Source organism: Arvicola amphibius, chromosome 13 (genome assembly GCF_903992535.2).
Source record: "Arvicola amphibius chromosome 13, mArvAmp1.2, whole genome shotgun sequence".
NCBI lineage: Eukaryota > Metazoa > Chordata > Mammalia > Rodentia > Cricetidae > Arvicola > Arvicola amphibius.
In genome coordinates this window covers 71,164,587-71,178,026 of record NC_052059.1, presented here as the reverse complement: position 1 = coordinate 71,178,026, position 13,440 = coordinate 71,164,587, and the positions used below count along the sequence as shown (strand labels likewise).

The 13,440-nt window shown below is 44.2% G+C and overlaps 1 non-coding gene across 1 annotated transcript; it reads left to right on the top strand.

Moving 5' to 3' along the window:
- Positions 1-6,694: 6,694 nt before the first annotated feature.
- Positions 6,695-6,827, top strand: LOC119800562. The gene has a single exon (XR_005283054.1). It is a non-coding gene; the product is annotated as a small nucleolar RNA SNORA70 (small nucleolar RNA).
- Positions 6,828-13,440: the final 6,613 nt, after the last annotated feature.

Sequence of the window (13,440 nt, the reverse complement as noted above, 5' to 3'; positions counted from 1 at the left end):
TTCTTCTATTGTATCTTCAGCGCTTGAGATTCTCTCTTCCATCTCTTGTATTCTTCTCTTTATGCTTGAATTTGTGGTTCCTGATCATCTTCTCATGATTTCTGTTTCTATAAGTCCCTCAGCTTGTGTTTTCTTTATTGCCTCTGTTTCAGTTTTCAAGTCTTGAATAGTTTCTTTCATATGTTTGATTGTTTTTCTTGGTTTTCTTTAAGAGATTTGTTTATGTCTTCTAATTTTTTTGTTTGTCTTTTCCTCCATTTCTTTGAGGGAATTTTTCATTTCCTTTTTAAGGGCCTCAAACATTCTCCTAAAGATAATTTTTGGATCATTTTCTTCTGCTTCATCTATATTTGGTTTTTCAAGTCTTGCTATTGTAGAGCCACTAGTTTTTACTGGTGTTGTGTGTGTTTTTACCTTGTCTACCCATACTTTTCTCTGATTGGTGTAGTTGGGACTGTTTGTGACTCTGGTGATCAATCTTCCAGGTGCCAGTAGATCCAAGGCTCAGATGGTTGTTCCTCATGGTGCAGTCAGGGCCACAGTTCCAGTTACCCCATTGCTTACTCCATGTTCCTGGAGGTTGCTTGGCGCTCATGAGGTTTGCCCTGAAATACGAAGGGTTGTTTGGGCCTGCTCCCAAAGAGATTGCTTGCTTGGGGCTCTTTCTGCTGAGGTTGCTGCCTTGGGCCTGCTCTGGTAGAGGTCCTGGCTCTGACCTACTCCCTCAGAGGTTCCAGAGTCACATGTGGACCCACAGAGGTCTCTGGTTCCAGCATATTCCCTCCACAGTTGCTCCCTTGTATCTGCTCCTGTGGAGTTTGCTGTCTCAGGTCTGCTCTACCCTAGGTTGCTGGTTCAGATCTGTTTCAGATCTGTCCCTGGTCTGGGCCTGTTCCCATAGAGGTCCCACAAAAGTCTCTGGTTTAAGTCTACTCCCTCTGAAGCCCCAGACTCGTGCCTTGGCCTACCAGCAGAGGTCCTAGCTCTTGCCTACTCCCTCGGTGGTCCCAGACTCATGCCTGGACCCACAGAGGTCTCTAGTTCAGGCCTACTTCTTCAGAGGTCCCAGACTCATGCCTGGATCCACAGAGGTCCTGGATCAGGCCTCAAAGACTATTATTTTTAATCTATTTTTTCTATGACTGTCTTTACATTTTTTTTCTTTTCCTGTCTGGACCTTGCTTTACCAGGCACCTGCAGTATTCTCTGATCACGTGAGTCAAACCTCAAACCCATTGTGCAGCTTAGCTCAAGGCATTCTGGTGGCTCAAACCCACAGGCAGTGGCCAGGAGACCTGTGTCTGTACAATGGGGCCTGTCTGAGAGACTGCAGAAGTAGGATGCTGCATCTGGCTCTGTTTTTGTGTTTTTGGAAGTTTTCTTTTTTTAAGTTTTTTCAGGTCCCATGTGAAAATACATGCCCCACATTGGGCTCCGTTTATAACCAGTCTTTCTCTGTCCCACCTGCCAGCTCCCAAATAACAACACAGAGACTTCTTGTTAATTATGAATGCTCATCCTTAGTTTAGGTTTGTTCTTAATTAATTCTTATATCTTAATTTATATCTCTTAATCTATGTCCTTCTACATAGTCATAGCCTCATCTTCATTTTGCTCATTCTGCTTCCTCCACATCTATCTGGTGACTCTGACTTCTTCTTCCCAGCATCCTCTCTGCCTAGAAATCCTGCCTAACTATTGGCCATTCAGCTTTTTATTAAGTTGATCAGAGTGACACATCTTCACAGTGTACAAAAAGATTGTTTCACAACTGGTCTTCAATACTGACTTTCTACCCAGTTTTTTTGGGGGGTGGCTGTCATGACATCTTTGGAAAAGGAATTCAATCTTCATTATCACCATTTTCTTCACCATCATTTTCATCCTTGACACTGTCATTGTTATCATATCTGCCTGTCTATCTATCTATCTATCTATCTATCTATCTATCTATCTATCTATCTATCATCTACCTATCTAATGTTTTTGTTGTTGTTCTTGTGCAGTAATGGAGCAGTGACCTCAGCCTCATTCTCATGGACACACAAAGATACTCAGGAACACAGAGTCTGGATCCACACTTGAAGTGTTTCTGTCTGTACAGAGGTGTTTCCAGGCCCAATGCCAGAAACCTTCAGCAGAAGTGTCAATCACCTTTAGATGCAATACTCAGGTAGTTTATAATGGATTTTATTGCCACAGCTAACCAGGGTATTAGGTACACAGTAATCATGACTCAGAGGAATCAATCTGAGCTTCGTGCAGGTATTCAGAACAGCCTGCAGAAAAGGCTCAGGGCTGTTTGAATTTCCACAAACAATGAGGGGACATGGCTCTTCACCTTTCCCACTGTTTCTGGCACCATGCTAACATAAAAACAGTTCCCTCTGTGCTTATTCATTTAGATGACTTCTTTCCAACATAAGCAGAGCCCCTAACTGGTGTCCAGACTCAAAGCCCCTTGCCTGCTAGGGAAGTGCACTGACATTGAGCTATATCCCTAGCTGTATGTGTCTAAATGTGTCTGTCTGTCTTCCACGTCTTCCTATCCTTACCCAAGAGACCTTTTCTTCCTTTTGTTTTTCAAGATAGTGTTTCTCTGTAGATTGGGGTCTTTGAGCTCTTGTAGACCAGGCTGGCCTCGATCGAACTCACAGAGATCCACTTGCCTCTGCCTCCTGAGTGCTGGGATGAAAGGCATGTGCCACCACCACCCAGCCCCTAAGCGATTTTTCTTGTGAAAAGAGTAAATGATAAACAGCTTCAAAAACCCTAGGAACCTTCAATTGTATTCCTATTCTGATTGTTGTTCTCTCTCTCTCCCTCTCCCTCTCTCTCTCTCTCTCTCTCTCTGTCTCTATCTCTGTCTCTCTCTCTCTGTGTGTGTGTGTACATGTCTATTGTATGCACATGTGCATGTGGGTATATACACACAGGTGTCTATGTGCATGTGATCAATGTCAAGTGCCCTCTTCAATCACTCCCCACCTTATGTTTTGAGACAAGGTCTCTCATTAAACCTGGAGCTCATCAATTTGTCTAGGATGGCTGGTCAACAAACTTGAGAGATCAGCCTGTCTGTGTGCCTCCAACCCTTGTGGCTACATCCTTGTGTGCAATGAGCACCTTACCTATGAGTCTTTTCCCCAGTTCCTTAAGTATTATATTTTTATGGTTCAGCTATTGCAGTACCCACAGTTGCTGGTAGACTAGAGGTATTTTGGAGTCTATCACTTTTTTTTGTAAAGTCTACAGTCTTTAAAACTCCACTGTCATTTGCAGAAGCTATTCCTATTTGCAGAGCTTCACATTTGTAATTTCGTCAAAATTTTGAGCTTACATTTTAAAATGAAGATTGTTTAAAATATGCAGCCGTTTGCAGAGCCTGTAGGTACTTGCAAAGACCACAGCTGTCTGCAGAGCTCTTTGAGGTTTGCGGATGCTATTATTGCTTGTAAAAGCTGTTGAGGTTGGTTGCTATGCCTGTTACATGGTGGGTGCTGTGTTCCAATATGGTTTGTTCTCCAAAAATTCATGTATTAGAAGCTCAGTTGACAGGTGATGGGACCTTTGAAGAGTGAGGTCTAGTGGGAGAAGGTTAGGTCATTGTAGGGCTGCCTTTGGGTTATAGCTTTATTTCTTCTGTTGCTGTGATAAAATGCCCTGATATACAGCAGCTTAGGAAAGAAATAGCTTGTTTGGTTCACAGTTCCAGGTGACAAGCCATTTATGAGGGGGTGTCAGGGAAAGAACTTAAAACACTACATAAATGTCCATTAAGAGCAGAACAAGAATACACACGTGAATGCCTGATTGTTCCCTTCTTTTCTTTCTCTTAGCTAGATTTCTTTCCTCTTATAATGTCTTATAGCTAGGGAATGGTGCTATCCACCATGGGCTGGGACCTCTCGTGTCAATAAACCATCAAGACAATCATCCCTCAGATGTGCCCACAGGACAACCTGATCTAGATAATTTCTCAGAAAGACTCTCTTCCCAGTTGATTGATTATAGATTGTGTCAAGTTGATGGTTAAAACTGCTACAGTGTGCAAGGGTTTAATACTGTCTTACAGAGTGAGTTAGTGCTCATTAGAAAGGGTTTCTATAGAAAACTTAGCCCATACCTACCCCACTCTCTAGCTTCCTGCCTCAGCATATGATAGCCCCTCCAACACACACACACACACACACACACACACACACACACACACACACTCCCATGCTGGGGACCCAGCATCACTCCTATGTGGTTTTGAAATTTGGGCTTCTGAAAGAGTGAACTGTGTACACTGTTTGCAAACAGTCCCTCTTAGTGCGTTTTGCTACTCTAAGAAGTCACAGTTGACTTCTAGCTGGGCTTTTTCTCCCTGAGCTGACAATAGGTGTAAATTATCTCAGTGAAGTACATGTCTGTATATAATTATACAATTATCTCAGTGAAGTATATGTACCAAAAATCTGAAAGACACAGGAGAATAAAGAAAGGCTCTGGCTAAGAATAGATTTGGGGGTGGGTTGGTGAGAAATTACTGAGCATACCAGGGCTACCCTGAGAACAGTTCCAGAGGCACTCATAACAAGGGAGGATGTGAACTTCTAGAAGAATCTGATTAACGGGGTCCTCTCTCTGACATTCTGCACACATTTGGATTAGGACTGTTCCCCTCTGTATGCTGCATCCTGTCCCTGTTCCATGCCCATGGCTCTCAATATAAACCCTAAATGGGAGCAATGGAAAACACTTTATAACAAAATATAACGACACATATGTATGAAAGTGTCATAATGAAGCCCATTTTTTTTTGTACACTAATTTTAAAAAAACCTGTAATCTGTATGGGCATTTTGCCTGTCTGTGTGTCTGTGTACCAATGTGAACATGGTGGCTGTGGAAATCAGAAGGCGGCATCAGATCCTCTGGAACTGATATTAGAGACAGTGTGAGTGACTATGTGGGTGCTGGGAATAGGACCTGGTTCCTCTGTAAGATCAGCAGTGCCTTTAACCACTAAGCCACCTTCCCAGCCTCTTGAATGTTAATGAAAAAAAAAGGCAGAGAGGGACCTCAAATACAGCACAGTTGATAGAACGCTCTGGCAGCGTGCATGAGGCCACGGGCTTGCTCCCCAGCATCACATGGACCAGGTAAGGTGTCAACTACTGTAATCCTAACATTCGGGAAATGGAGACGGGGAGGATCAGAAAGCTCAAGATTATCCTCAGCTACATTGTGAGTTTGAGGACAGCCTGAACTATATGAAACTCTGTAGAAAAAAAGGGAGGGAGAAAAGAAGGAAGAAGAAGGAGAGAGAAAGAAGGGAGGGAAAGGAAAGAAGGAAGGGAAGGGGAAAAAAGAATTGAAAGAGTTGACACTTCTTCCCTATCGGGTCTCAAATTACAGACCAATGCCAGGTGGTGGTGCACACCTTTAATCCCAGCACTCAGGAGGCAGAAGCAAGTGGGCCTCTGTGAGTTCTAGCTGGTTTACAAAAGCTAGTTCTAGGACATCCAGGGCTATTTCATGTTACACAGGGCTATTTCATGTCTTGAAAAAAAAAGAAGAAAAAAAAGAAAATAAAAAGAAAAATGACAGACAAGTGTGCTCTTCTCCCAAAGAAGCCCCTTTGTCTCAAGAGTTACCACCTAACCCTCAAGATAAAAAAGGGCAGAAAAGCTTGCTGCAAGCTTTTAGCCAGTGAACAGCCTGTAATGGAGGGGGCATTTTGAAATAGGACCCTTGGGCATGGCTGTGTGCTCACCCAAAGGCATGTCACCCTGAATATCAAGATGTGGGGTGCAGTGTTTTGCAGCAGTGGAACTCCAGCGGCTCCATTTGGAAGGCTTGTCTTCAGGCACACCCTGCTCTTTGGTCCCAGGTGCAGTCCAACCCAGTCGATGTAAATTAAATCCTCTTTTCCAGTAACTCACATGCTCAGAATGAGAAGTGGGTCTAACTTCTACCTGAGTTGAAAGACAACTCAATTACTTCAAGCCAGTGACTCTTGCCTCACCAAAATGTCCTATTGCAGCCTGCTCAGCCTCTGTATGCGTCCTGTTTGTTTTCTTAAACTTCAGCTTGGGTTGTGACTCATTGCATGTAATTGATGGCTGTTGCCAGTGCACCAGGCAGAGAGCTTAGTTCTGCCCTCCTCAGTTCCTGTCTCACCCCTGGATCTGTTTGCATCCTTCTCTGGGGGAAACTGCCTCATCCTCTCCAAGAGCTTTGAAGAAAAAGTCCCCAATGTCTTGATTTTGTTTTTTAGACTGTCAGGAACAAGGGCAAGGTGATTCTCTTGGGAGAAGACAATTCCCACCAGGTGGCCTGACTCCCAATTCCACCCAGAATCTGCCTTTTTAGATTTCTGAATTTCTGCTCTCTGTGCTGGTTCCTCCCAGGTAAGCCAAGAGCTTGGCACACTTAAAAAAACAAAACAAAACAAAAACCTTGAACTGCGGAGATAGGTCAGCAGTTAAGAATGCTTACTGTTTTTGCACAGGACCTGAGTTCAGTTCCCAGCACTCACATGGTGGTGGCAGCACACAATCCTCTTTAACTCTAGTTCCAGGGGATCTGACCCCATCTTCTGACCTCTGTGGGCACTGCACACACATGGTACACACACATGCAGGCAAAACACTCAAGCATATAAAATAAGCAAAACAAACAAACAAAAATTTAAGCCCTTAACCATCTGTAGCCAACCAAATCTGCCAGATCTCAGTCCTCATGGGGCCTGGTATAGAATGGCTATGAATAGCAGCCTCAGTGGTAGCGAATACAGCTGTTCCCTACATGGGTTTCCCTAAGAAATCTTGGATACAGTTTTCTGGTGGATTTTCATGTTTCTGATCCCAATGCTGTCCCCAGAATAGGCCCCAGACAGGTAGGTTCCTTTGAGAAACTCCAGGGTACAGTGGTTAGGGTTCATAGTGACAAGGTCATTATGTTTATTTGTCCCAACTTGCAGGAAAAGGAAGGTGTGATTGAGGCCCTTAGCAGGTTTTCCGTGTAATGTGAAAATAGGTTTCTCCACTGATGCAGTAAGTCAGATGAATTGAAAAAACAAAAGAACAGGTATATTTGGGAGCAAAGCAGCTCCCAGGTGAGCCCTCAGCCCCAGAGATTGGGGTTGGCTACTAAAACAGGGAGTTTATATACTTTGTAAGCAGGGGTGATGATGTGTCCTCCACAAGTTGAGTTTTTGCCCATGTATGGTCAAATGGTAACCAGTAGGCGGGGTCTTGGGTGACTGGCAACTTCAAGGGAAGAGCTTCCACAGCTGCCAAGAATATGGAACTGGGCTTTTTGGCACCCATTCTCTGTTGGAGATTCTCTGAGAGGGTGGGGTTTGAAGAGTGTTGAATGAAGCTTTCCGGATCAAGCAGGAGTGAACTGGAGGTTACAGCCAAACAGCCCTGCCCCAAAGAGAACCACATTCAAGTTTCCTGGCCACCTGAACGTCTGCATCTCAGAGAAGTAGAGCTCCATCAAAGTTAATGCAGATGAATCTGAAGAGGTGGTAGGAAGTGGCTCATCCTTGATGGCTGTAGACTCAAATATAGCCCCATTCAGTGCCCCTAGAAAAGTGGGGGGCCTTCCACTTAAGGACTACCACTATGCTGAGTCCCACACCCCACCAAACATGTTCCATAATACTCTCACAAGCAGTATCCAAAAAAACTAAATGCGGAAATGGCACACACTGGTGATCACAGGACTTTTTGGAAGAACTAAGGCAGGAGAACTGAGAGTTCAAGACCACCCTCAGCTATATAGTAAGTTTGAGGTCAGTCTGGTCTGCATGAGTCTCTGTCTTTCAAGGGAAACAAAGGAGAGTCAAAGGTGTTCCAGGCTTCTTGGGCCCAGGCCTGTCATCCTGGCACTCAGGGGGAGTAAGAGTTTGAGGCCAGCCTGGATTTGTCTCAAAAAAACAAAGGCTAGAGATGTAGCTCAAAGGTAGAGTGCTTGCCACCACTACCACACAAATGTCCCAGGTGACTCCTTGTCATTGCCTATCCAAGGTATGCTTTCTTGCATCCTAAGCACCCAGGTCACAGGTACGCACCACCACATGCAGCTTATAGGGAGTTAGGGATTAACCCGGAGTTTTATGCACTGTAGGCAAGCTCTCTACTAACTGAGCTACATCTGCAGTCTCCACCAGCCCTGCTTTAAATACTTTGAAAAATTATTGCTGTGGGCGATGGTGGTGCATGCCTTTAATTCCAGCACTTGGGAGGTGGAGCCAGGCGGACCTCTGTGAGGTTGAGGCCAGTCTAGTCTACAGAGTGAGTTCTAGGACAGCAAGACTATTTACACAGAGAAACCCTATCTCATAAAATAAAAAAAACATATTGCTGTGTGTACATAAACATGTACAGGCCTGGCATTTGTTGGGAGGTCAGGGAAAACTTTTAGGAGCCAGGGAAGGTCTGTATTGATTAGTTTTTTTTGTCAGTTTGACACAAGCTAGAGCCATCTGAGAAGAAGGAACCTCAGTTGTGAAAATGCCCCATCTGATTGGCCTGTAGGCAAGCTATGTGACATTTTCTTAGTTGCTAATTGATGTGGAAGAGCCCAGCCCACTGTGAGCAGTGCCATTCCTGGGCAGGTGGTCCTGGGGCGTATAAGAAAGCAAACTGAATGAGTCAAGCCAGTAAGCAGCACTCCTCCATGGTCTCTCAGTAGTTCCTGCCTCCAGGCTTCTGCCTTGAGTTCCTGCTTTGACTTTCCATCAGGGTGAGTTACAACTGTAAACTGTAATAAACCCTGTCCTACCTGAGCTGCTATTGGTCATGGTGTTTGCCACAGCAATAGAAACCTAACTAGAACAAGGCCCCTCCTCTCAGCTTTCACCCAGGCAAGACTTTCCACTCTACAGTCCCTCTCTCCGTCCCCATCCGAAGCCCTGGGGTCACCAATGAATATTTGTTGAGCACGTTAAAGAGCTTCCTGTGAGTAGAGTCTTCCCTTCCACTTCTGTCTAAGAGTGCTCCTCTGCTGAGGCCTCTTTCATTTTTTGAAATCTTTCTAGAAAGATTTATTTTTATTTTTATTATTTTAACTCTTCATGTTCATTGTTTTAAATTTTACTTGTATTATTTTGTGTGTGAATATTTAGCCTGCATGTATGTCAGTGTACCAAATGTGTGCCTGGTGCTCACAGAGGCTAAAAGTGGACATTAGGTCCCCTGGAACTGGGGTTGCAGATGCTTGTGAGATGTAGATGCTCGGAACTGAACCCAGGTTCTTTGGAAGAGCAGTCAGTGCTTTCAAACCCGCTGAGCCATCCCTCCAGCCCTGTGATTTATTTTACTCCTACTTATATGTATATAAGCAAGTGAATGCGAAGTGCCCATGGAGAGTAGAGGGATCAGAGCCCTCTGGAGCTACAGTCGTAAGCTGCCTTGTGGGTGCTGGGAATCAAACTAGATCAGCAAGTGCTCTTAACTGCTGAGCCATCTTTCCAGCCCCATTCTCCTCCTTGGGAGTTCTGAGAATAGAACTCGGGGCTTTGCACATGTAGGAAGCACTCTACTGAGTCACATCTTCAGTTCTGTGCTGTGGGACAATGATCTTTTATCCTGCCACTTGTATTGTTTTTAATAAAATGCTCATTGGCTAGTAGCCAGGCAGGAAGTATAGGCGGGGCAACCAGGCAGAAAGTAGAGGCGGGCAATGAGAATGCTGGGAAGAGGGAAGCTCAGTCTGCAGTTGTTACCCAGACACAGAGAAAGTCAGACACAGAGCAAGCAAGAGGTGACTGCCTTGCCGAAAAAGGTAACAAGTCACGTGGCTAACACAGACAAGAGTTATGGGCTAATATAAGTTATAAGTTAATTAGAAGCTTGAGCTACTAGGCCAATCAGTTCATAATTAATGTAGATCTCTGTGTGATTTATTTGGGACTTACTGACTGGGTAGGACAGAAACCTCAGTCAACAGTTCTGTTTTTGTCCTTTGTTTCTGTTTTTACATCCAGAGCCTTTTGTAGCCCAGACTTATTCCAGAGTCTCTACATAAGGGAGGATGACTTTAAATCCCTAATCCTCCTGCCTCGACCTCCCAAGTGCTGGGATTACAGTGTTGCACCACCACACCTAGTCTATGTAGTGCTGGGGATCAAAAATAGGGCTTTGTGCATGATTGGCAAGCATGCTACTAATTCAATCACATACCCAGCCCTGTTTTTAAGATCGAAGCCACAGCTGATCATTGGGAACACACTAGAACATAAGTACTATGCACAAGTCATATGCTATTCCTTGGATCCAAAGCCAGCCATGTTCCCACTTTTCTTCCTATTCCCTGCATGTCCTGTCAGCCCACCTCTAAAGGTTTTGGGTTTTAGTGGATTTCTTTTCTTTTTTCTTATTGGAAGTTTTTGATACATGACTATTATTTCTTCCCACTTTTATTTATATGTTTAGCCAATATTTTCTTGGTTTTTAATTTTTTTTAATTGGCAAAATCAGGCATACTTATGGTATACCATGTGCTTTTTTTTTTTTTAAATATGTGCACATTGTGGATGGCCAAATCCAGCCAATTAACATGATTACTTCATGCACTTGCTTAACATGTATTCATGCTAAGAAGACTTGAAGTCCATTTGCTTCTAAATCTTTTTAAAAGTTAAGACATTTGTATTACTGCATTGCCTATTAAATGAGAAATTTATAATTTAATTTTTTATTATTAGTGTATATCAGTTGTGCAAATAATGGCTTTTATTATGCTATTTTCTCTTTTTTTGTTTTCGAGACAGGGTTTCCCTGTAGTTTCTAGAGCCTGTCCTGGAACTAGCTCTTGTAGACCAGGCTGGCCTCGAACTCAGAGTGCTGGGATTAAAGGTGTGCACCACCACCGCCCAGTTTATTATGCTATTTTCATCCATGCATAAGTCATATGTGGTGTGTGTATGTATATATGTACATAATAGAATCTTGTAGAGCCCAGAGTGGCCTGAATAGCTGAGGCTAATCTTGAACTTTTTATGATTTATTTTTATTTTTAATAATGTGTGCATGTGCCGAACATGTACATGTATGTGTGTGTGTGTGTGTGTGTCCACATATGTGTGCAAGTACCTGAAGAGGCCAGAAGAGGGCGTTGGCTCCCCTGAAGCTAGAACAACAGGCAGTTTGTAAGCTGTCTGATGTGAGTGCTGGGAACCAAACTCAGGTTGTTCGCAAAAGCATTATGTATTTTTGTTCACCGAACAATCTCTTCAGCACCTTGGAGTTCTTGAACTTTTGATTTTCCTGCCTCTGTCTCTCAAGAGCTAGGATATGCATCTTCTTCCTGAGTCCCCTTAGAAATCTTCTGAGGTATAGCTGGGCAGTAGCGGCACACACCCTTAAACCCAACACTCAGAAGGCAGAGGTAGGGGGATCTCTGTGAGCTCAAGATCATCCTAGTCTATACAGTGAGTTCTAAGACAGCCAGAGTTAGAGTAAGAACCTGTCTCAAACAAATAAACAACAAAACCAACCAAAAGCACAGTCTGACGGTGAAGACCGAAGACTCAGCTGTGGTAGTACATAGGGGCAAATGATCAGCTACAGGGCTTGGAGGGAGTCTGGGAAAAGCTTCTCTGTGGACATGTAGGATTTACCAAGATAAGGGGGAACTAGGGAGACATTGTGGAGACAGAAATTTAACTTGGGGGGCAGAGCTGACTTACTGGGTCTTGTGTCCAGAGTCCACCTTTTAAAGAAGTCTGAGAAAATGGTTCACTATCTTTGAAGAGCAGAAGAACCTTTAGGTCCTTTGAAGAGAAAGGAAGGTTCTAGTACAGATCTTCTTACTGAGCCATGCTCCTTTTCCTCCACCACCTAATGAGCCGACCCCTGAAGCCAGCAATATGGGGAAAGAGTTTATACACTATTCATAAGAGGACCAAATGTAAGAAGAGGGCTCAGACTCGATTCTATCTTTCCAGTGTTGAGGTTGGGATACCTCGGGGTTGAAAAGCAATGATTAGAAGTGTGGAGAAGCTGGGTGGTGGTGCACGCTTTTAATCCCAGCACTCGGGAGGCAGAGACAGGTGGATCTCTGTGAGTTCAAGGCCAATCTGGTCTACAGAGCAAGTTCCAGCCTCTAAAGATACAGAGAAACCCTGTCTGAAAAACAAACAAACGAGAGTGGGGAAAGGTGATGGGAGATGAGGGAGGGGACGGCACCCGCCGTCTGGACCTGTGCAGGACTTCCTGATTCCCTACTAAACATCCATTAGACAATGACAGCTTTAGATGAACTGAGGGTAGAGTCGGGTCCTATGATACCCAAAACTCATCTGTTGAATTTTTATAGGTTCACTTGAAGGCATTGGTGACTTCCACAGGTTTGAGCCAAAGATAATTATTTCCAATTCACCACCACACCCCTCTTACCCCACTCTACCCTCCCCCCCTGTGCCTGAAAAGAAAAAATAGCTAGTTAGAACAATGCTTGTCAAGGTGGTCATTCCTCAGAGATATTATTTATAGTACAGCAGGTCTGACTCCATTCAGCCTTCCTCAACTTCAGCAATATGGGCTTGGTTCTCTAGACAGACACCAACCTTGGGGTAGTAGTCCTCAGGTTCCTTGTTGGTTTTTAGACAAGGCCTCTCTCTTGTCTGCAGCTTGCCAGCTGGGCTAGGCAAGCTGGTCATTTAGCTCCATGGGAGTCACCTGTTTCTGCCTCCTTAGCACTGGGATTACAAGGCCACGTCATCATGTCTGTTTGTCTTTTTTAAAATGTGGGTTCTAGGATTAAAGTCAATTCTACAGCTTGTATGGTACTTTACTGACTGAGCTAGTACTGGAATCCAGGCCTTCAGCTGGAGGCATTTTAGTTAGCCCCCCCCCCCCACACAAATAGTTCAAGTGTCTAGGGAGGGTAAAAGCTCATTTCATTATGGGGACATTCATGCTAACATTTGAAAAAGTTTCCTTAATCTAGAGGGGATTTGTTCAGGCAAAAGTGTGTGCGCACAAGTGCCAGGTGGTGAAGATGGCTCAGGGAGTGAAGACATTTATTTGTCACACAAGTCTGAGGACCTGAGTTCCTTCCCTAGAACCTGTATCAGGGTGGAAGAAGAGAACAAACTATGACGCTGTCTCCTGCACGCGTGCACACGCGCACACACACAAATAAGTAAAATAAAATTAAGAACACAGCTCTGATATGAAGATACATGCATGGAGCTGGAAGGCTTGAAGAAGAGATTGTGGGGGGTGGTAAGCGCTGGCCTTGAGGTTACAGACTGAATTAGGTCTTTATCTTGCCAGTAATGGGTAGACACAGAATGAATAAACTTTATTTCATTCTTAGAGAGTCTTTTAAAACCAACCGCAGTACTACCAAGGGTGAGAGTGTGCATCAGGGCCAGTCCCAGCACTGGGGATGCTAAAGCAGCAGGATAATGAGTTCAAAGCCAGTCTGGGCCTC